The following is a 23,660-nucleotide window of genomic DNA, read 5'->3' as shown; positions in this document are numbered from 1 at the left end:
TGGCCCGCGTGTCCGCTGGCCCCTGTTTTGGCCCGCGTGTCCGCTGGCCCCTGTTTTGGCCCTTGGCCCGCATGTCCGCTGGCCCCTGTTTTGGCCCTTGGCCCGCGTGTCCGCTGGCCCCTGTTTTGGCCCGCGTGTCCGCTGGTGTGTGTCGTGGCCCTTGGCCCGCGTGTCCGCTCTGGGTGGTCTTTGGTGACCATGGTTCATTTGGCCACTAGCCCTTTATCTTACCTAATTTGGGCTTGTGTGGTGCTGGTCCTTGCCATTGCCCTTGGCCCTTGTATTGTCATACGGACTTGAGTGGTCACGGGCCCTTGTTGTGGCCTTTAACTCATGCACCTGGGAGTTTTGGTTGGCCCTTTGCTTGCATGGCTGCGGGTCCTTGCTGTTGTGGCTTTCTTGTCCCTGGATGCTTGTGGTCGCTGACCTTTTCCTGGTGGATTGGCTCATGTGTTAGCTGGTCTCAGGATAGCCTTTGGTGTTGGTGACCGATTTTGTTTGGTGTGGCCCTTGGTGCATGCGGATTCTGGGCTTTGTCTTTGTCTTTTGGGCTATGGGCATGCATGAGGGTCTGCTCTCTGGCAGTTCTAGAGAAGACTAGGGTCATTGCCTCCCGGGACTTCTGACTTGGTTCAGTGCTCCAAAAGTTGGCATGCTTGCAGTGGGAGTGCTCATACATGGATTCACATTTGGTGTTTGGCAATGTTTGGTTGTTTTGGGTGCTATGGCGTGTGTGCTAGCAGCCTTCCCTCTCAGGGTTTTGTCTGTGTGGTTGTTGCATTGGCACACCAGTTGTGCATTCAGGCCAGCTAGCTCGTGCAACATTGTTTTGGTGCCATTGGCTATTTGCATTTTGACTTTTTGGTTCAGAATGGTGTGCAGACTGTTAGTTGTTTTAGCATCAGCATTTGCTTGCACAGTACTTATACCAGTGTTACTGGTTCATTAGCTTCTTATGTTCCCCAGTTTGGTTGGGCTTAGTGGGCTTTGAGTGCTGCAGAGTCTCAATACAGTTGGACTTCTGCATGTTGCATCAGCGCTTGTTGGGTCTTCTTTTGGTAGGTGTAGACAGTTGTCCACTCTTTTTTGAGCTGCTCCCATTGAGCTGTGGAGTAGATGCTTGCAGGTGACAAGCTTTATTTTCTAGGGCCACTGTTTGGAGCTTAGGGTCAGTTTCTTAGCCCCAGCACTAGTGCGTTTATTATCCTAGTTGTTGCCAGTTTCTGGTGTTGTTTTTCTGGCCTGGTGGCTGTGCTAGGGTAGTGGTAGTATTGAGCTGGTTTTGCCAGGATTATGGTTGTCTGCAGTGAGCGTCTGGGTCTTGTGAAAGGCCCTCTGGTCTGTGAGGGAACCCCTGTCGCAGGGAATGGACATTTATTGTTCTGGCTTGCTTTTCTCTCATTAAGCATTGCAGTAGTTGGAATTTGAGCTTTGGTTGTCAGCCACTTACCAATACCTTGGGGGGATTGTTGTTGTTCTTTTGGTTATTCAGCATTCTTGTCTCATTTCCAGGGATTCATTAGTGTCCCTGTTTCCTCTATGGGACGTTGGCCTTTCTAGCTCTTTTGGGGTTTTGTACCTTTTTGTTTCCCACCCCTTACTGTTTTGTGAGGCATGGCTTGGTAGATCCCATGTGTACTGACATGGAAGGACACAGAAGAAAAGGAGAATTTCACTTACCTTCTTGACGTAAATTCTATTTCTTCTAGTCCCGACATGTCAGTACAGGTTTCCCATCCCAATTTTGCTTCCTGTACTGCTATGGCAAATGTATAACAGTGGTGAGGAGGAAGTCAGGTGGTCTTATATGGCAGGATTCATTTTAATTGGCTTGGTATAGGTCCTACCTCCTGTGGGGGAGGGGCGATGCTACCCATGTGTACTGACATGTCGGGACTAGAAGAAATAGAATTTACGTCAAGAAGGTAAGTAAAATTCTCCTTTTTTTACTGATTTCACTGTAGAAAGGTAACACTTTTTTATTCTATAAATCGCAGGGACAGTTAAATTCAATCTACTTGTACAGGTTTGCATTATAAGTCATCTAAGTTGTGTCTTTTTTCCTTAGATTCTTAGTTATTGATACTATTAACCACTAGCCTGGGGAATTTCATTTAAAAATCAACTACTATTTAAAGGAGAAGGAAAGGCTAGTAAAGAGTTAATCTCAAGCTGCAGGCATACCTTCAGTTGTCTCAATAGTGCCCTTAAGTCTCCCCATATTTCACCTGTTCAGAAGATCAGAAGCCAAACAGGAAGAAAAAAACGTTGAGCTGGGTAGAGAAGATTCCCATAATGCAACGCTCCTGCACAGACACTACAACCAGATCCTTAGCTTGCACATGCGCACACATCAGGAGCGCTTCCCCTAACGTCTGGTTGCTATGGCAATGCAGAAGAGGATGCAGCCGGCAGGAGCGGTGAGCGGGGTGGCGGTGGATTGCCGGATTGGCTTATTACATTCTGTGCCATGCTGACTGAGTGTGTTGGGGGGGGGGGGAGCGGGGGATCGGTGGCGAGTTAGTTTGTGAGCCGGCAGGCTGCAGGGGGGACGCATGCGCAGTAGAGACGGTGCGGGAAAGGGAATGGGCATCCCTTGTTATAGATGGCGGCGCCGTTCACTGAAACAAGTATGTAGTTTGTAGTATGTGTATCTCTGTAAATCTTTCATTAGGCAAGCCAGGAATATAGCTTTTTTACACAGCAATAGTAGTACTATTTAATAGTGTGCTTAATAGATTTTGACTTTCCTTCTCCTTTAAAGGACATGGGGAATTTAAACTGCTGCCAATCTTACAGCTTTGAGGCTACAATCACCAAGCTTAAATCACATAGTCATAGGGTCAGTCTGAATAAAAATATGATGATTGTTGGATGCCCAAAAGTGGGCGGAGCTGTGAACAGCCAATCAGATTTTACATACTGACTTTCAATAGGGGAAATTCAACCTGCTGCCATTCTCACAGTAATAATGTCAGGGTCCCCAAACTTTGCAGAGTTTGGAACCAGGAAACTGCGGCTCAAGGTTAGGAAAAGTGGGCAGAGCCACCAACAGCCAATCAGGTTTCACCTGTTGAATTGTATTGGTTTGATGCCAGGGTTCCCAAAATTTGCACAGTCAGTCACTGGGTGACTACGTATTCAAATTAGTGGGTGGAGCCACCAACAGCCAATCAGATTTTACCTATTGACTTTCAATTGGGAAATTCAACCTTCTGCCATTCTCACAGTATTAACACCAGGGTCCCCAAACTTTTCACAGTTGGTCACTAGGGGACTGCAGTTTTAGTTTGGAGCCGCCAACAGCCAATCAGAGTTCATCTATTGAATTTTATTGGTTTGATGCCCGGGTTCCCAACCTTTGCACAGTCAGTCCCTGGGTGACTACGTACTCACAGTTAGAAAAAGGGAGTTGGGTCTGCCAAAAGCCCATCACATTTCTTTCATTGTTTTCCAGGGGAAATTTTAACTGCTGCCATTCTCACGTGTTAATGTCAGGGTCTCCAAACTTTGCCACTGGGTGACTACATGCCAAGATTAGAAAAGTGAGCGGGACCAACAACAGCCAATTAGATTTAACCTATAGACTTCATACATTTAAATTTAAACTGCTGCCGTTCTTTAAATAGTAATACTAAGGTCCCCAAACTTTGCAGAGCTAGTCACCAGGTAACTGCGGTCCAGAGTTAGAAAAAGTGGGTGGAGCCACCAACAGCCAATCAGACTTCACCTATTGATTTTTTTTGGTTAAGATTTAAAATGCTGCCTTTCTCACACTATTTATGTCAGGGTTCCCAAACTTTGCACAATCAGTCACCGGCTGACTACATATTCAGGATTAGACAAAGTGACATTTTTTAGACCAAAATCAAGTTTGTTCTCAAACTTCCGTTTCTGGCATTTCTAGCCTCGCCACAAATCCAGGCCTGGATCCATTCTAGTATTCCAGCTCACATATTGGAGCTCACTTTCCACAGGAAGGCTGTCTTGTGGAGAAGTATTTAATTGTATGGAAAAGTGTGTAACGTTCTCCGAGCAAGGCACAGAGCAGGAAGGATACCTGTCTGTGTTTTAGGACTCCCAGAGGGTCTGGGCTGCCCTGCAAGGAGCAGAGGGAGACCTGGCAAGTGACCAAGAGACTGAGCGACCAAGGAGCTGAGAGGAAAGCCAGGAGAATGAGCAATTCCCCCAGAAGTGTTGTAATTACAGGGGTGACCCCAACCATTTTGTCTTTCCTCACTGGTAGTCCACAAGAGGCCCAGTTTAGTGAGGGAACTCATCTAATGTGTGAAGGTATCGCCCAGAGAGTAGGATTTATTTTTCTGTTGTATGTTTTGTATGCTGCAATCGGCACCCCTGTATTAAATAAACTGCCTTAAAGCTAAGAAAGTGTCATGGATCCCGCAAGTTTACACAATGTTGCAAAGGTCCTCTCCTGAAAGACAGGTCTGTCAGTCTGTTGGCTTGTGTTACATAGTTTCAAAAATCAGAGCCACCAGGGCAGAGAACAGAGTAGTACAGGCAATACTGCTTTTATTAGCAATAATATACACAAATAACTCAAAAACCATTACAAATTTGGAATAATGCTTTCTATTATTAAGCAACATTTTTGCCATGCGTGACACTGATAAAGATACCACTGTTTGACACAGGCAGATATAACTATTCTTTTGCTTCCACTCACAAAATTGATTTCTGCATCAGAAAACCCTAAGTATTATTAGAGATAGCATACCCAAAACATCATCAAAATGTAGGGACACTGGCCCGCTGTCACGATCGGTATCCCTAAACTCAGAACAGACTCCAAGGGTCTGGTCTCAGCTCACGCTTCCGCCTATAACCGCCGCCTTTCACGTCGGGAGGAGCCCTTCGCTACTCTGATGCCGCCAGGACTTATTGTGAGAGGCCCAGGGAGAGAGTTCTGAGCAGGCACGGGAACCAATCGAATAACAGGCAGGCGGGGAACACTTTAGAGTAGTCAGGACAGGCCGAGGTCAGCAACGATCGGGCTAAGCAGTACAGAGGCAGGATCCAATAGAATAGTCAGTCAGGCAATGGTCGGTCCAGGCGGCAGGCAAGAAAAGTCAGGAACAGGCAAGATCAATACAGGCAGCGAACAAGAGAAGGTCAGGTACAGGCTAAGGTCAAACACAGCAGAAACACAAGAGAAACACACCCAGGAACTTACAGGAAGCAGAACCTACGTTGGGCAAGGATTTCAAGCTAGAAGCGCCTTAAATATTTGAATTTGGCGCCATAGTGACATCATATGCGCGAGTGCGCATGCGCCCGAAAGCACAAGTTTAAAGGGCCGCACGTCGGGCGCGCATGCGCCTATGAAGAGCCGGCGGGCGTCCCCGCAACGGAGGAGGTGGCGGGCGTCCCCGCCACCCTGCTAGACCACCAGGAACCTTTACACCTGCAGTCTTTTCATTAATGGTGTCAAGAAATTCCCTGTTAATTTCTGTTGTCCATATATTTAACTAATAATTTAACTTAAAATATATAAATAAAATAACTTAATTCCCTATTCTTATGATGTGATTATAATGTGTAATGTGGCGGGGATATACAGCTGTAAGCTGTTCTGACAAGTAATTTGCATACTTTACAGACAGGATTTTGGTTTTTGCAATGGATTTTTATATTTACATCTAGATTCAGTCAGTGCTAAACATCATAAAACAATGCTGATAAATTGGCATTTATTATTGCATTTAGTGACATGAAAAGCTGTACTGCTTGTTAAAGGAACAGTAACACCAAAAAATGAAAGTGTATCAAAGTAACTAAAATATAATGTGCTGCTGCTCTGCACTGGTAAAAGTTGTGTGTTTACTTCAGAAAGTCTACTATAATTTATATAAATAAGCTGCTATGTAGCCATGGAGGCAGCCATTCAAAGGAGAAAAGGCACAGGCACATAGCAGATAAAACACTATTGTATTCTACAGAACTTGGGCCTGATTCACTAAAGGGCGATAAAAATTATCGCATGCTTTTTCGCGTTAAAAAACGCAAAATAACTTGCGCACGATTCACCATAGTATTATCGCGTGCAAAAAATCGCCATTTTCGCATGGGGTATTTCTCGCACTAGTTTTACCGTTTTGCGTTAATTTCTGCGCTGAAAAGAATACGATCGCATGATTCACTATAACTTTTGCGCGCTAAATATCGCATTCGGCTATACGAAAATTAACACCTACTACAGGCAGGCGAAAAATTATACAAAAGTACAGTAAATGATTTTTTGCAATAAAATATGGACTTACAGTGTTATTTATTCAAGTCTGTGTTTCCCCCAGAGTGACGCAGCCGCCAGTTTGCAGCGAAATGTTCATTTTTAATACAGTAATTTTCCGCAAGTATTGGCGTGTATGGCTAACATGGCGTGCGTTCATTTGCGCAACTATTTCTATTTGGCTACAAGTGATGAAATGTTTCGCCAGGCATGGATTCGCAGCAAATTTTTGGACGTGCGTTGAATTTTTTTGCGGCGGATTTTTTCATGCGTTTCGCAAAACAATCCGCCAATGGCAAAACGCATGAAAAAATTCGCCATGCAAAAATTCACCGCACATCCAAAAATTGATACAAGCGTCAAAAAATAATAGTCACGGGCAACAATTTTTTTGCCCGCACAACATTTTTGCCGTTTCGGGGATCTTTCGAAAGATTTGCTAATTTTTCACTAAAGAAACCAGAACACATTTGCTCATCACTAGTGGCTACTATTTATAAGCATCTACTATTTATATGTGGCTAATATTTATATACACCATTTATATGCTTCGACAATTTTTATACACTATTTCTATGCTACCATTCATATTCAGCGATTATTCGCGTAATTTAGCGCATGTACAGGCAAATACCGCATTGAAATAGTCTTTCGCGAGTTAAATAACGCTTGCAATATCGCGCGTAAAAAAGCGCGAGTATGCTTATAGTGAATCGTGCGAAAAATCGCCAAAATTAAGCGGCGGTAAAAATTTTAGCGCACAATAAGAATAGCGCACGTTTTATCGCCCTTTAGTGAATCAGGCCCCTTATCTGTTATCTGCTATGTAACCTGTGCCTTTTCTCCTTTTTTCCAGCTTGAATGGCTGCCCCCGTGGCTACACAGCAGCTTATTATATAAATTATAGTAGTGTTACTGTAGCAAACACACCAGTTTTACCAGTGCAGGGCAACAGTGCATTATATTTTTATTACTTTAACGCTCTTTCATTTTTTGGTGTTACTGTTCCTTTAAAGAAAATTACTTCCACAAAAGTAGGCTTAGAAATAGCGATTCTGTCCTGTTTTGCTTTGAGAAACAAGCCTTTTTTGATGCGTGTATAATTTTTTGGGCACTGGCAACATTGTTTAGGCACGGTGGCAATTTGTTTTTTACACGGTCAAATTTTTTGGTTAGGCTGCAAATTTTTTTCTGCACTGAAGCTTTGCACTAGTTTCACAAAAAAAAACCCCAATGGTGAAACGTGGAAATGAGATTCTTACCAGATATACAATGGTGTACAAGGTCAGGTCTACATATACCACTGAAGTTTCATTCCAGAAGTTTACAGGACGCACCATCTTATATGCTAGGTTAGAACCTGGTAGATTTAAGGCATTCTTTACAAGATAATTGTAGCTGCAGTCAGTGTCAGAATTGCCACCTAAAATATAAGAAAATAAAAGAGGTAAATAAAAATTGATATCACTTGTTGGGTAGAATGCTAGTGGCAGCAAGCTGCCAGAGCCTCCATTGTAAATCAAAGGGCCCCATACTATTAAGTTAGTAGGGCCGTGCCCCAAGGGGCCACGGTTATTAGCCCACTCGCAACCAGGGTGCCCTTGGTGGTGGACCCTGCCAACAAGCAAATTGGGGCTCCAATAAAAAAGTGCCTTTGTAAGATTATTGTAAAATATACATATGTTGTGGGTTCCTACATTTTATTAATTACACTTAAACCTGACTTGGAGAGGAAGTAGTCTTATTAGTTGTCACCTGGTTGCCTGGTCCAAATAATAGGAGTCATCCTTAATTAACATTAACAAAGAGCCAAGTACACTGGAGCCAGCACGGAATGGATCCCTGTTGATACATAATCAGTTAGTCAGGAAGGACAGTCTTGGTGGAGACGCAGACATGGAATACCCATAATGGCGGATGGGTAACTTCCTGTAACTAACTGGTATATGCTAGCATCATTCAGGAGAGACTTCTAGAAAGTTCTAGAAGCCACCCATATATCTTGTATATAAGTTGGCTTTAGTGGTGCACAGGTAGACTCAGGGCCAGGAGAGGAGTGACCACTGTACCAGATCAGAGGGAATCCTGACATCACGGACCAGGCGCCTTATCAAACCTAAGGAGAGGTGTAGTTAAGGTATCATAAAGTGTGTTTATAAGGTGTGGTGGGATATTATTATTTAGGAGGTTGGGCCTCTGGGTTTCATTTTAGTGTGTTTAGTTAAGTTAGTTTGTATACTTGTAGTGTAATCTAGTATATTTGTTTTGTATGGCCTTTTTATGTTTATTGTAGTCTCTTTTCATCTTTTCATCTACATTATGATTTATGTTTATGTCAATATTTCTTTCCAATCAATATAAAATCATTTTTTACATTTATTGTTCTTTGCCACACTATATTGCAGAACTTTGGTTATTTTTAATAATCTTACACCTTGTATGCATGGCCACACCCCTAGCCCACCACAGCCATTCTCTAATTCCTCACAAGGCTCACCTTTTTCATAACCTGCAAATTATTATTTTTCGTTCTGGGTCCCCCCTCTGCCATGGGGCCTCTGACTTCTGTACCCCCATACCCCCCTGATAGCAGTCCTGCAAGTAGCTATGCAAATGTAGGGGTATCAGGGAGGCTCAGGACTAAGGTTTCCACCTCTGCCGGCTAAGAATGCCGGGCAGGGGGTGATGTCATATGGGGGCAAGGAGAAGGTGGGGCCACAACATCGCAGACGCTGGGCTATGACTTGGCGATCGCCGATTGACCGATCCCCCCCATGATTGATCCTCAATGTTACAGAGTCCTGCACGGTTTTCTTAATTAGGGAAACCAGGCAGGACGGTTTGACCCGAGTAGCCCTTCCAAAAACAGCGCTGTCCGGGTCAAAACCGGACAGGTAGCAACCCTACTCAGGAAGTGAATTTTCCAAGTACCTATAGTCTGTAAAGGAGAAGTAGTTTATGTTCCCTAGTGTGTTGAAGGGCTATGACCACAGGCAAGATCAATCAATGTACCGTACTGTCCCGGCATTCTGTATCCCCTCCAGTCAGGTTACTGGCTATTGATGGGAGTCCGCTTGGGTGCGGGTTTGTATTTTCCAGATCTCAGGATCTAGTCATGTCCATGTCCATTGAGAGAACAGCTATTTTTCTATTTGATCAATTGTCCCGATACTCCTGTGATCTTAGGTCTTCCATGGTTACAAAAACACAACCCACAGATTGATTGGGTCTCTAGTAAGATTCTTAGTTGGGGAGCACACTGTGAGGGGTCATGTTTTAAAGGGTCTGTTTTCATTGCTACAACCTCTCTTAAGGGTCTTCCTCCCCAATATACAGCCTTTACTGATGTTTTTTCAAAAAAGGCGGCTGAATCACTACCTGCACATAGATCCTATGACTGTACAATTGAATTGGTTCCTGGGGCTGTTCCTCCCAAGGGTAGAACCTATCCACTTTCTCTTCCTGAGACTCAAGCAATGGAAGAGTACATTAAGGAAAATTTGGAAAGGGGGTTCATTAGACCATCCTTTTCCCCTGCAGGGGCAGGTTTTTTCTTTGTAAGCAAGAAGGATGGTGATCTTAGGCCCTGTATTGATTATAGAGGTCTGAATAAGATTACTGTTAAAAATCGCTACCCCCTTCCCTTGATTTCAGAACTCTTCGACAGAGTTAAGGGTGCTTCCATTTTCACTAAACGCGATCTGAGAGGTGCATATAACCTAATCCGGATTAAAGAGGGGGATGAGTGAAAAACTGCCTTTAATACTCGTGATGGGCATTATGAATATTTGGTAATGCCTTTTGGGTTATGTAACGCTCCTGCAGTCTTCCAAGAATTTGTAAATTATATTTTTCGTGATCTTCTTGGAAGCTATGTGGTAGTATACCTAGATGATATTCTGATTTACTCCTCTAGTTTAGAAGATTATCGTCGCCATGTTCAGAAAGTACTGCAGAGACTTAGACTGCATCAATTATATGCTAAGCTTGAAAAATGTATTTTTGAGTTTCCTTCTGTTAATTTTTTGGGGTACATCATTTATCAACATGGTTTAGAAATGGAACCAACTAAGGTAGAGGGAATTTTAAATTGGGCTCAACCCCTCCCGTTACGTGCCATTCAAAGATTTGTGGGTTTTGCCAATTATTATAGACAATTTATTAAGGGGTTTTCTTCCCTGGTGGCCCCAATCACAGCTTTACTAAAAAGGGGGTTGATCCTAGTATTTGGTCCTCTGAAGCGATAGAAGCTTTTCAGCTCCTTAAAGAAGCTTTATCTCTGCTCCAGTTCTGCGTCACCCAGATTCTACTTTACCATTTCTCGTTGAAGTTGACACTTCTGAGGTTGGAGCTGGGGCAAGGTACATCCTTGTGCCTTCTTTTCAAGGAAATTCTCCCCTACAGAGGCTAACTATGATATTGGTAACAGGGAACTGTTGGCAGTTAAATGGGCCTTTGAGGAATGGAGACATCTGTTGGAAGGTGCTAAACATCCTGTTACTGTCTTCACTGATCACAAGAATTTACTGTATATTGAATCTGCTAAACGTTTGAACCCTAGGCAGGCAAGATGGGCTTTGTTTTTTACCCGTTTCAATTTTATTTTAACCTATAGACCAGGGTCCAAGAATTTAAAAGCCGATGCCCTCTCCAGAAGTTTTGTCTCTTGTCCTAAAGAGGCCATTGAACCCGACACTATCCTCCCTAGGGAAGTGATTGTGGCTGCCCTGAGTCCTGAACTTTTGACCTCTCTCTCTGAGGCTCAAACTAACTTGCCTGGTAATGTACCATCTGGTAGGCTTTTTGTTCCGGGAAGTTTACGCGAGGCTGTTTTATCTGAAACTCATGATTCTAGAGTAGCAGGGCATCCTGGTCAGAGTAAGACCTGTTCATTGTTATCCCGTTCCCTTTTGTGGCCTACTATGAGACAAAATGTTGGCAATTATATTAATTCTTGTGCAGTTTGCCAACGCTCCAAACCATCTAGGTCTCTACCTCAGGGCTTATTACAATCACTCCCTATTCCTGAGAGGCTGTGGACTCATATTGCTATGGACTTTATTGTTGATCTGCCGTCCTCTAATGGTAATACTGTTATTTGGGTGGTAGTAGATCGCTTTAGTAAGATGTCATTTCATTCCCCTTCCCGCCCTCCCCTCTGCCAAAACTTTGGGTGAGCTTTTCATTGCCAATATATTCAAATATCATGGGGCCCCATTGAATATTGTTTCTGATAGGGGGGTTCAGTTTGTCTCTAGGTTCTGGAGGGCATTCTGCTCTCTTTTAGGTACTGTTCTGTCCTTTTCCTCAGCCTATCATCCCCAGACAAATGGTCAAACTGAAAGGACAAACCAATCATTGGAACAGTATCTGAGGTGTTATGTATCTAATAATCAGTCTCAATGGGCAGAGTTTCTTCCGTGGGCTGAGTTTGCCTTTAATAACGCCACTCATACCTCTACTGGGGAATCTCCTTTTTTTTTTATTGTTTTTGGTCTTCATCTTAGGGGTTTTTCTTTTTCTGAACACTTTTCTGCTGTTCCTGCTGCCAATTCTATGGTGGAACATTTTTCACAGATTTGGCAGAGAATTCAAAATTCTCTGTCTTCAGCCGTGAGTACCCAAAAGAGAGCTGCTGATAAACATCGGAAGGAGTCACCTGAATATCAGGCTGGTGATAGGGTGTGGTTATCCTCAAAAAATATTTTGCTTAAGGTCCCTTCTGCCAAATTGGGTCCCAAGTATATTGGTCCTTTTGTCATTTCTGAGATCATTAACCCTTCCTCAGTTCGCTTAGAACTTCCCCCTGAACTTAAAATTTCAAATACTTTTCATGTCTCTCTTTTTTAAAGCCTGCCAGGGTGGTTCGCCAGCGTTCTCCTCCTCCTCCAGTTGTGGTAGAGGGTCAAACTGAGTATGAAATACAAAGAATTGTTGATTCACATTTTTCCAGGGGGGGGTTACAGTTTCTTGTACACTGGAAAGGATATGGTCCTGAAGACAGATCTTGGGTTTCTGCTACTGATGTTAAGGCTGATCGCCTTATCAGACAATTTTATGCTAAGTTTCCGGATAAACCTAGGGGTCCGGTGGCCCCCTCTAGGGGGGGGGGGGTAATGTAAGAATACCTGGTGGTCCAGTGGGGAAGCCCGCGCCGATGCGCGCGTCCTGGAGCTATGGAACGCGGAAGTGCGCGCGCTTGCTTTTAAACCTGGCGCGCCGCATGACGTCATCGCGCAAGGAGCGAGTTTAAAAATTTAAAGGCGCTTGTGCTTGTTTTCAGTGCCCAACTTCGGTTTCGCCTCCTGGTTCTCGTTTTCTGCTATTTTGACTCTGATTCGTGTTTTGACCCTTTCCTGACCCTGACCTTGCTGATTGCTGCCTGTATTGACCTTCTGCCTGTTTTTTGACTACGGTTCCGGAATCTGACTTTGTACCTCGCTGCCTGTTCGGTTTGACCTCGGCCTGATCACCTCGTCTCTTCTCCCCAAATTCTGCATAACGCTAAGTTCCCTAGCCTGCTCAGAACATTTGCCCTGGTTCTCTCACAATAAGTCCTGGCGGCACCCGAGTAGCGGAGGGCTCCTCCCGAAGTGAAAGGTGGCTGTTATAGGCGGAAGAGTGAGCTTAGACCGGGACCTTGGCTTTTGTTCTGAGTTTTGGGATACCGTGCGTGACAGATGCCTTATCTATAAACCCTAGGTCCCAAGCATTCTGGATAATAAATCCCATAATATAATGTAAACCATAGGTACATTCCAATACGTATATTACAGCCACTCAAGTGACAGATTGCTTTACAAACATTTTGGCTTCTTAATTCTCTCCTGCGAAAGAAAAGTTTAGCGGCTGATCCTGAACTATTCCTAGGAATTTTAAAAAAAACTAGTCACAGACTGCAGATTCTTGAACCCCAATTCAGACCAGCAATACTATTGTAGGAAACAGACTTTGCATTTTACCGTGTTCCCAAATACACCAGCACTACAGCTGTAAGAACACACATGACACCATCACAATCTGAGCATTATATTATTTATAACCATTTCAGCAATATACCGTATATACTCGAGTATAAGCCGATCCGAATATAAGCCGAGGTACCTAATTTTACCTAAGAAAACTGGAAAAACTTATTCACTCGAGTATAAGCCTAGGGTGGGAAATGCAGCAGCTACTGCTAAGTTGTTTTTTTTTTTAACTGTCAGGCTTGGAAAGGCTAAGGAAGCTGCCATACTAAGTATCAAGTACTTGCCATCCTGCTGTGTGTGCTCCCATCGCAATGCAGCATGTCTCCCAGCACAACTAACAGCAAAGCTTCTACTTGTGAGAGTGCATCAGGGTAGACTTACAGTTTGTGCATGGAGAAGCCATCATTGTATGAAGCCGTGCTGTGTGCGCTCCCATTGTATTTGTGCTGTGTGCGCTTCCATTGCATAAAGCCGTCCATGAATAAAGTCATTGCATGAATGGTGTGCGCTCCCATCATATTTGCACTGTATGCGCTTCCTTCGCATGAAGCCTTGCGAGCACACGTGGGTCCGCACACACGCATGCACGTATGTACATACGTACGTACGTACGTACGTGTGCGGACGTGCGCACTTACGTGCCATGAGGAAAATATGTGCAAATGCTTAGCCAGAATGGCAGCAGCTTCTGTGGAACTACACATCCCAGGTGGCCTACCCACACATGCCATTACTATGTAGGCAGGAGGGGAACATGAGCCGAGTCAGGAGCAAATGCGCCAGTTAACACTCCCAAGGGCAGCTATACCCTCACTGTAGCCGCACAAAGTCAGTGGGCGGAGCCAGTGGAAAACATGTGACACTGGGCGACCCGCACAACGCTGCTGTCTCTTCCGGGGCACTGATTGAGCTCGCCGGTAGCTGGAGCTCACAGTCCCCTCCTGCCTGCAGCGCCCGGAGAGGGAGTTGCGGGGCACTGAGGATTCTGTCACCAGGGGTTGGTCCAAGTATATGGATTTGTAATTCATTGCGCGCACGCACGGGGGGGTTCGAGGCAGGATTTATCCCATAGATGCTTATAAGATGGATACAGTTACCGTATATACTCGAGTATAAGCCAAGGGTGACTTTTTTGGTGTTTATACTCGAGTATATACGGTACTTCAAAATGAACTTTGTACTTTGCATTATATGCATTGAATGTAGACATTTTGTACAGCTATTGACACTTAAGGAAATAGCCATTTTGCACTAAATTAACTACCAACAGGTTTAAGTTTGACATTTGTGAGAATATGAAATGTGTGACATAAAAGAAATAAGAATTTACTGCAGCCTTTTCTCTCATAATGTATGTTCTCTTACATTGATTATATTGTTCTTATCTATAAATAGGAACCTATGTATAAATCTTCAAATACAGGTTATTTCAGCTGTTCCTTTTTCAACAAAACTCCAATTTTGGTAAAAATGTTTTCAAACACAGATTGACTGCAATGTAAACATTACAACCACTTTTGTGGAAGAAAATTGTTTAGTAGTTATTTGTCTTTTTATCAAGCTAACAAACTTTTTTTTAATGATGATGTTTGTTATACTTCATTACTGCTTTTACACACCTTTTTATAAATATGACCCTGATGTCAACCATTGCGCAAATCACTTTCATTTGTCCCTTCAAAATGATGTTATTTCTACTTTTATTCTCTAACAGACATTTGATTAGAATTTTAATCTCACTTTCAGAAAAAAAATAGAAAAATATATGGCAGCTCATAATGAGAAACATTCAATAAGAGGTCACTTACCTTGCAAAGTGGCCAAGAGTAACAGGGCTATGAAGGGTAGTGTCATTGCAGTATAAAATGTGACATACAAAACCTGCTGTGATTATTTATTTTTGTTTTCCATTTGTGGGTTGGTTCTAACCTATACGTATGAAATGTTCAAAAAGCTGGGAAACTTGTTTAAAACTTCTAGGTAATCACATCTAAGATCAAGGAAACCAGTGGGGGTATAGCAATGTCATTATCATACATAAATCATTATCTTAGAAGCAGTAAGAGGAAAAGGGAATACAAAAAATAATTTCAAAAATATGATTTAAAATCCTTATGCCATTGTAATTGAAGAAACCCAGGATCTGTATGTATGTATGTATATCTTTATTTATATGTACGCAGCGCTGTACAGTAGAATACATTAATACAAACAAGGGGTTAAAGATAATGGATAAATACAAAGTACAACAATAAATACAAATAAATACAGTTGCAATAAGAGTCAGAAACAAGATGAAGGAGGTCCCTGCCCCGTAGAGCTTACAATCTATATGGGAGGGGTAACTAACAGACACAAATGGGCAAATGTAAGTGCTGTAGGTCACAGTGGGTGACAATATAAGTGCCAGTTCCCAGATCAGGTGCTGGGCGAGTGCTCCAAAAGGTAGTCTTTAAGTTTAGTTTTAAAAAGACTGAGGGAGGATTCTCTCCGGAGGAAATCGGGGAGGGCATTCCAAATGTAAGAAGCAGCAAGGCAGAAAGGTTTAAGGCGGGAAACAGCAGTAGTAGTGGAGGGCACAACCAAACGGTTGCTCTGTGAGGAACGAAGGAGTCGGCCAGGAACGTACGGAGACACAAGGGAAGAGATGTAGTGAGGGGCAGAGGAATGGAGGGCTTTGAAGGTTAAGAGAAGGAGTTTGTACACTATTCTTTGTTTAATAGGAAGCCACGATAAGGACTTTAGCAGGGGAAGGGCCTGAACTCTCCTGGATGAGAGGAGGAGAATTCTGGCAGCAGTGTTTAATATAGACTGTAGGGGGGAAAGATGGGAGGCCGGTTAGCAGCAGGTTACAGTAGTCAAGTCGCGATAGGATGAGCGCGTGCATGAGCAGCCTAGCTGTTACAGTAGAAAGAAAGGGATGGATTATGGCAATATTGCGTAAGAAAAAGTGACAGGTTTTGACAGTGGTGTTAGTATGGTCAGAGAAGGAGAGACTGGAGTCAAAGATCACCCCCAAGCAACGCATGGAATTGACAGGGTTGATGAGGGTGCCTTCAATAGAGATAGAAAAGGGGGGAGTAGGACCAGGCTTAGGCGGAAAGATCATTAGTTCAGTTTTTATTAGGTTCAATTTGAGGTGGTGTTGGTTCATCCAATTAGAGATAGCCAGTAGGCAGTTAGAGATATGAGTCTCAGTTTCAACTGTTAATGAAGGGGTTGAAAAGTAAATTTGGGTATCATCAGCATACAGATGATATTTAAAGCCAAATGAACGGATAAGATCTCCCAAAGACAGTGTGTAAAGGGAGAACAACAACGGCCCAAGTACAGAGCCTTGGGGTACCCCCACATTAAGAGGAACTGGAGATGAGATTTTGTTAGCATAGGAGACAGTGAATGAACGGTTAGAGAGGTAGGAAGAGATCCAGGATGCAGCCTGACTGCGGAGACCAATCGAATGCAGAATTTGCATCAGGAGGGAGTGGTCAACCGTATCAAACGCAGCCGATAGATCTAGGAGGATTAGTACGGAAAAGTGACCATTGGCTTTGGCAACCTGAAGATCATTCGTAACTCTGCACAGCGCTGTCTCAGTAGAGTGCTAAGGCCGAAAGCCAGATTGCAGCGGGTCCAGTAAATTATGTGCATTTAGAAAGTTAGTTATACGGGAGAAGACAATGCGCTCTAAGATTTTGGAGGCGAGCGGTAAAAGCGAGACAGGACGGTAGTTAGAGAGACAGGACGGGTCCAGCGTGGCCTTTTTAAGGATGGGCTTGACACAGGCCTGTTTGAATGAAGAAGGGAAACTTCCAGAAGACAGGGAAGAGTTGAAGATGTGAGTAAGAGCCGGAGTAAGCTCAGCAGCACAGTGTTTGAGCAGAGAAGAAGGGATGGGGTCTAGAGAGCAAGTGGTGAGCAGAACCGACAAAAGAAGCCGGGAGACTTCAGAGCCAGTTACAGGACCAAATGAGCTAAGACATGCAGAGGGGGGCTGAGGAAGGAGGAGCTGGTTAGTATTATTAAAGGGGGGAATTTGATTGCGAATGGACTCCACTTTGTTCAGGAAGAAATCAGCAAAGTCCTGGGGAGAGTGCATAAAGTCAGGTGATGGAGTCTGCGAGGGACGCAGAAGGGTATTTAATATGGAAAATAGGCGTTTAGGGTTGGATTTATTACTGTTTATGAGGGTGTTGTAGTATTCCTGTTTAGCCTTCGACAGGGCAGAATTGAGGCAGGCCAATAGGAATTTATAGTGGATAAAGTCTGCTTGCGTACGGGATTTTCTCCACATATGTTCCGCAGACCTCGCACAGGAGCGTAGGAATTTGGTCTGCACATTCAGCCAGGGGCGGGGGTTTTGCACCCGAGTGCGCTTAGGCTGAAGGGGTGCAAATAAGTCAATTGTGGAGGCTAGAATGCTGTTGTACTCGCTAACCAGGGTATCAGGGTCAGACATCTCATTAAAGGAGGAGAGACTGGACCTGAAAGAGCGAGTTAAAGCTGGGAGATCTACGTCACGTGTGTTTCTAATTAATACAGTGGGGGAAGGAGCAGGTTGGAAAGGAGAGTGAGAGACAGAAAATGTAACCAGATGATGGTCAGAGAAGGGGAAGGGGACACTGTTAAAATCAGAAAGGGACAGATTTTTGGTAAAGACTAAGTCCAGAAAGTGGCCATCCTTATGAGTCGAAGCATTTGTCCACTGCTGGAGCTCAAAAGAGGAGGTTAGGCGTAGAAAACGTGAGGGCCAGGGTTGCGAGAGGTCATCAATGTGGGAGTTGAAGTCCCCAAGGATGATTGCAGGGCTGTCAGTAGAGAGGAAAAAGGAGAGCCAGGTTTCAAAATCAGAGAGGAAGGTAGCAGGGGAGGAGGCTGACGGGGGCCTGTAAATGACAGCCACCCGTACAGAGAGAGGATGGAAGATCTGAATGGCATGCACCTCAAATGAATTAAACAAAAAAGCTGGGGGAATAGGAATAGATGCGAACCGGCAACGGGAGGAGAGGAGAATTCCAACTCCCCCACCGCGTCCAGTGGCCCGGGGGGTGTGGGAGAAAGACAGACCGCCATGAGAGAGTGCAGCTTCAGTGGCGGTGTCATTCTGCAACAGCCAGGTTTCTGTTAGTGTGAGGAGATGAAATGATTTAGAGCAGAACAGATCATGGATTAGTGTAGCTTTGTTAGTTAAGGAACAGACTTTAAGAAGGGCACAAGAAAACGGAAGGCAGGAGGAGGGAAGAGTGGGAACCTGAATAAGGTTAGAAGCAGCAGAGGTACGACAGGCTTTAGGCATGGGGACAGAAGGACGAGGACGAATATAAGTAGGTATGGAGCAGGGCCCAGGGTTTGGAGAGACATCCCCTGCAGCCAGCAGTAGTAGGAAAAAGAGTGAGAAGACGTGAGCAGAGGATTTAAAATGATTGCGCCTCCGCGTACGGACAGTGACTGGGGAACAGAGGTGTTGAAAGTAATTAATTAAGGGTAAAGGAGCCAGAGTATGTAGATGGGAGCAGGGAGGAGGCTATGTGAATGGAGTATGGACAGGCAACAGGAGGGTTAAAGGAAGAGACTACCTTAGGGAGCACCAGGCATATAATCAACAGGAATGAAGTGAGTTTAGTCATTTTCAGGCGGCGTCCCAGATGGAGTATGTTCACTGCTGTTCCAGGATCTGACCTAATACTCCCTTCAAGACACTTGCTATGTTACTTAATGACAAAGGACTAACCTCTGTCAGTGGTGTAAATAGAGTACAAAAACAGGTATGGGTCCTGTTATCCAGAATGCTCAGGACCTGGAGTTTTCTTGATAAAGGGGTCTTTCTGTAATTTGGATCTCCATCCTTTTAGTCTCCTAAAAGTTAATTTAAACATGAAATAAACCCAATAGGATGGTTGCCTCCAGTAATAATTAATTATATCTTAATTGGGATCAAGTACACAGCTCTGTTTTATTATTAAAAAATCAATTTTTTTTAAATCTGAATTATTTGATTAAAATGGAGTCTATGGAAATTGGCCTTTAATTCGGAGCTTTCTGGATAACGGGTTTCTGATTAATGGATCCTATACCTATTCTGTGGTGTGGTGCAAATGGAATTCCAATAAATAACAAAGGAATAACCCAATAAAGAGACAACAGCACACCAACATTTTATTACCTAAACAACAACAGCCAACTAGTAAAGAGATCACTCGTTATACAGTGCCCTTGGACCTATCATATTCACTTCCATGCTCCAAATATCTACAATAGAACAATAGAACAATTATTCTTGTGGTAATCTATGGCTAGTTTTTCACACAGTGCAACAAAAACTAATCAAATTACATTACCACAATGAAGGCAGAGGCATACCGGCTAAGGAAAGTGGATGATCTGCTCAGTGTGCCCTAAGAAATCAAAAGCCTATTAAATCCCTTACACATCTGTAATCCAATTATCCAATTGGCATATTTGTAAATAGGAAGATTAATATGCTGATAGCCATACTGGAAGCATGTTTGCCATCATCAGGATTAGCTATGACAGTCTGCAAAAGCCAATATTAATGATCTCATTTTACTATGATTATAAGCTGTTTTTAAACCAATATTCTGCTTCCTGTTATAAAGGAAAATCACATTTTTATGTGAATCTTAACCTTTAAAATGTCATGCTGTCTCCTCAAGTGCTTCTGATTTAATCTCACTTTCCGCCTAACACTAACCACATTTTGTTTCATCTCTTTTTTTTAGATGACACTTATACTCTCACTCAGAAAATAGAAATCTGGAGAGGTTGCACGTTTAGAGATTATTCCACGATTATAAATAAATGTATGCAGAACATAAAATGTTTGGCCTAGCTGATCTAAAATACTACAGGTTGTATAATTATCTTATAGATTGCATTTAGCTAAGTTAGAAATGAAGTATAAATACAGAGAAAAATTCAGATATTTATGACTGCAGTTCTTCGTAGAGAGAGGGGCAAAATAAATTGTTGGTCCAATTTTTTGGTACACAGACCTCAAATCCAAGATTATAGCAGGACATGCCATTTGTTTTAATGGGAGGCTACAAAAAAATTGCTTAAAGGGGAACAATCATGAAATTTATTTTTATAATATTAAAAACAGACAAACATTGATAGACAAACATTTTGACAATGTATAGTATAGCTTTTGAAAATTTGGCACCATTACAAAATTATGGCTAATTATTAACGCAGCCTCCCACTCCCCAACCTCCAGAAGCTCTGGCTCCCTGGTCTGCGTCAGTGATGCAGAAATGTGTGAGTGACAGAGCAGAGTGAAAGCTGATTTGCTGTGGCATGTCATGCCCCCTCAGCACCAAACATGTGCAGAGGGAAAGTAAAGGAATGGTGCCTGACTGGGCTGGGAGCTGATGAAGCTGCATTTGTACATATAGCATTAAAGCATCTTATTCTTTATATCCACATATACCCATATACAAAGAAATTCAGGCTTTTGCATTCGGGCTTATGCTGCTCACCAGCTGCCAGTCACCCTCCTGCAATTTACACATGCAGATACAAATCTTACTTCAACAGCCAGATACAGGTGTAACAAAAGAGTGTATAAAAGATTGTAAGCTCTATGGGGCAGGGACCTCTATCTATTAATCTATTGTACTGTGCAGCATTGTGTACATAAGTAGCGCTTTATAAATAAAAATATACATACATACATAGACTCCTGTATGTTGGATTTACAGACACCTCTCTACAGTGTCGCACTGGCCCACCAGGATACCAGGAAAACTCCCGGTGGGTCCAGGTGTCAGTGGGCCCTCATGCTCATCCAGCCATTTGCTTTGTATGCCTATACCATGGTCATTTCTCATTTCTATATGAGAACTAAGAAAAAAGAATGAGAGAATTGTACAGAGAATTGAAAAAAAGAAGGCGAGTTAAGAGTAAAGGAAAAATGTTTGAAGAGTGGGCTCACAGTTTATGGTTTTCTGGTGGGCCCCTACCACCCCAGTCCGACACTGCCTCTCTATGTCTCTCAGTCAGAGCTCTTCTGTAGACTGACTAGCCAGTCTTTTGAGCTAATGTCAGACCAGGCATATGGCGTATATTTTCAGCAAGCTGAAAAATGTTTGCCTAAAATAATGCCATGCGCCTCCTACCTGTGCTCTCACCCAAATAAGTGTCATACACTCGGGCAAAGTCTCACGTTTTTATGCGTTTTTTTTCTACATGTGCCTGCACCCCAGCGTATTCCATTCATTCGGGTGCAGGCACAGGTAGGAGGCGTATGGGGGTATTTATATGCGCCTAAGCTGACATTAGCCTTAGCTTGTTTGGCCAGCTGAGTCTAATCAGGCCATCTGGTCAGTCTGTAGCATTTACTCTGCTAAGGCTGATGCCACACGAGGCGTAGGGCTGATATTTTCGGCAAGCGGAAAAAGGCTTGGCGAAAATTCAGCCCTACGCCTGCTACTTGTGCCTGCACCCGAATGAATGAGAAACGCTCGGGTGCAGGCACATGTAGGCGATATACGCATGAAAACGCGAGACTTTGCATTCTCACACGTTTTCATGCGTATATCGGCTACATGTGCCTGCCCCTGGGCGTATCTCATTCATTCGGGTGCAGACACAAATAGCAGGCGTAGGGCTGAATTTCGCCAAGCCTTTTTCCGCTTGCCGAAAATATCAGCCCATTAGCCTCGTGTGGCATCAGCCTAAAGCCAGTCCTTAAGTATTCTTAAGAAATGGCTATATATTGTATTGATTAGCTTACATGTGTATAAAGAGTTTATTTTAACAGAAGGTGCAAGTTATTGTTCCAACAACATTTATTTATAAGTTATACAAAAGGTAAATTGTAATTTTATTGGAATAATATGCCCTAAAGTTATTGTTTCACTACAACTGCCAGCATCACCTGCCAGCTCACGTGGCATATATGTTTTAAATTGCTGGGCCTTTGTGCTAAATAACTTGTTATTGTGTTGGGTTGAAAACCCAAACATTCTTCGACTTTGGCTTATTCTTCGGCTCCTTCTTCTTCTTAAGCGCCCCCCATTTTCTAAACGCTACTCCTCCTACAGTTTTAGGGGTACAACACCCAAACTCCCCACACTTCTTCGACCTATAGCGGAGCAGGTTGCTTGTGCTTTTTTAAGCGAAGAAGGGAAGATTTTCAAACTGCTGCTACTCTTACAGCTTTGAAGCTACAGCCCCCAAACTTGAATAACATAATAATGGGGTCACCCCAAATTAAACAGCGACATTTGTTGGATGACCCCAAAGTGGGAGGGGCCAACAACAGCCAATCAAATTTCACCCATTGACTTTAATGGGGAAAATTAAACTGCTGCCAATCTTACAGCTTTGAGGCTACACACCCAAAACTTGAATCACATAGTCATGGGGTCAGCCTGAAAGAAAATATTTTGATTGCTGGATTCCCAAAAGTGGGTGGAGCTGTGAACAGCCAATCAGATTTTACCTATTGATTTGGCAGAAATTCAACCTGCTGCCATTCTCAAAGTATTAACACCGGGGTCCCCAAACTTTTTACACTTGGTCATTAGGGGACTGCAGTTTTAGTTTTGAAAAGTGGGTGGAGCCACTGATTTTTATTAGTTTGATGCCAGAGTTCCCAAACTTTGCACAGTCAGTCACTGGGTGACTGCGCATTCAAGTTTTTTTTTTAAAACGCAAAGTGGCAGGGGCCAACAACAGCCAATCAAATTTTACCCATTGACTTTTATGGGGAAATTGAAACTGCTGCCAATCTTACAGCTTTGAGGCTACACTCCCCAAACTTGAATCACATAGTCATGGGGTCAGCCTGAATTAAAATATTTGATTGCTGGATGCCCAAAAGTGGGTGGAGCTGTGAACAGCCAATCAGATTTTACCTATTGACTTGGTGGAAATCCAACCTGCTGCCATTCTCACAGTAATAACACCAGGGTCCCCAAACTTTGCAGAGTTAGGCACCAGGTAAGAAAAAGTGTGCAGAGCCACCAACAGCCAATCAGATTTTACCTATTGACTTTCAATGGGGAAATTCAACCTGCTGCCATTCTCACAGAATTAAAACCAGAGTCCCCAAACTTTTCACAGTTGGTCACTAGGGGACTGCAGTTTTACTTTTGAAAAGTGGGCAGATTTATTGATTTTTATTGGTTTGTTGCCAGGGTTCCCAAACTTTGCACAGTCAGTCACTGGGTGACTACGCATTTAAGGTTTTTTGTATTTTTTAAGTGGGTGGAGCCACCAACAGCCAATCAGATTTTACCTATTGATTTTTGGGGAAATTCAACCTGCTGCCATTCTCACAGAATTAACACCAGGGTCCCCAAACAGCCAATCAGATTTCACCTACTGAATTCTATTGGTTAGGTGCCAGGGTTCCCAAACTTTGCACATTCAGTCACTGGATGACTTCGTACTCAAGGTTAGAAAAAGTGGAC

The sequence above is a fragment of the Xenopus tropicalis genome, chromosome 4 (genome assembly GCF_000004195.4).
Source record: "Xenopus tropicalis strain Nigerian chromosome 4, UCB_Xtro_10.0, whole genome shotgun sequence".
Taxonomy (NCBI): domain Eukaryota; kingdom Metazoa; phylum Chordata; class Amphibia; order Anura; family Pipidae; genus Xenopus; species Xenopus tropicalis.
Note: the sequence above shows the minus strand (reverse complement) of the source record.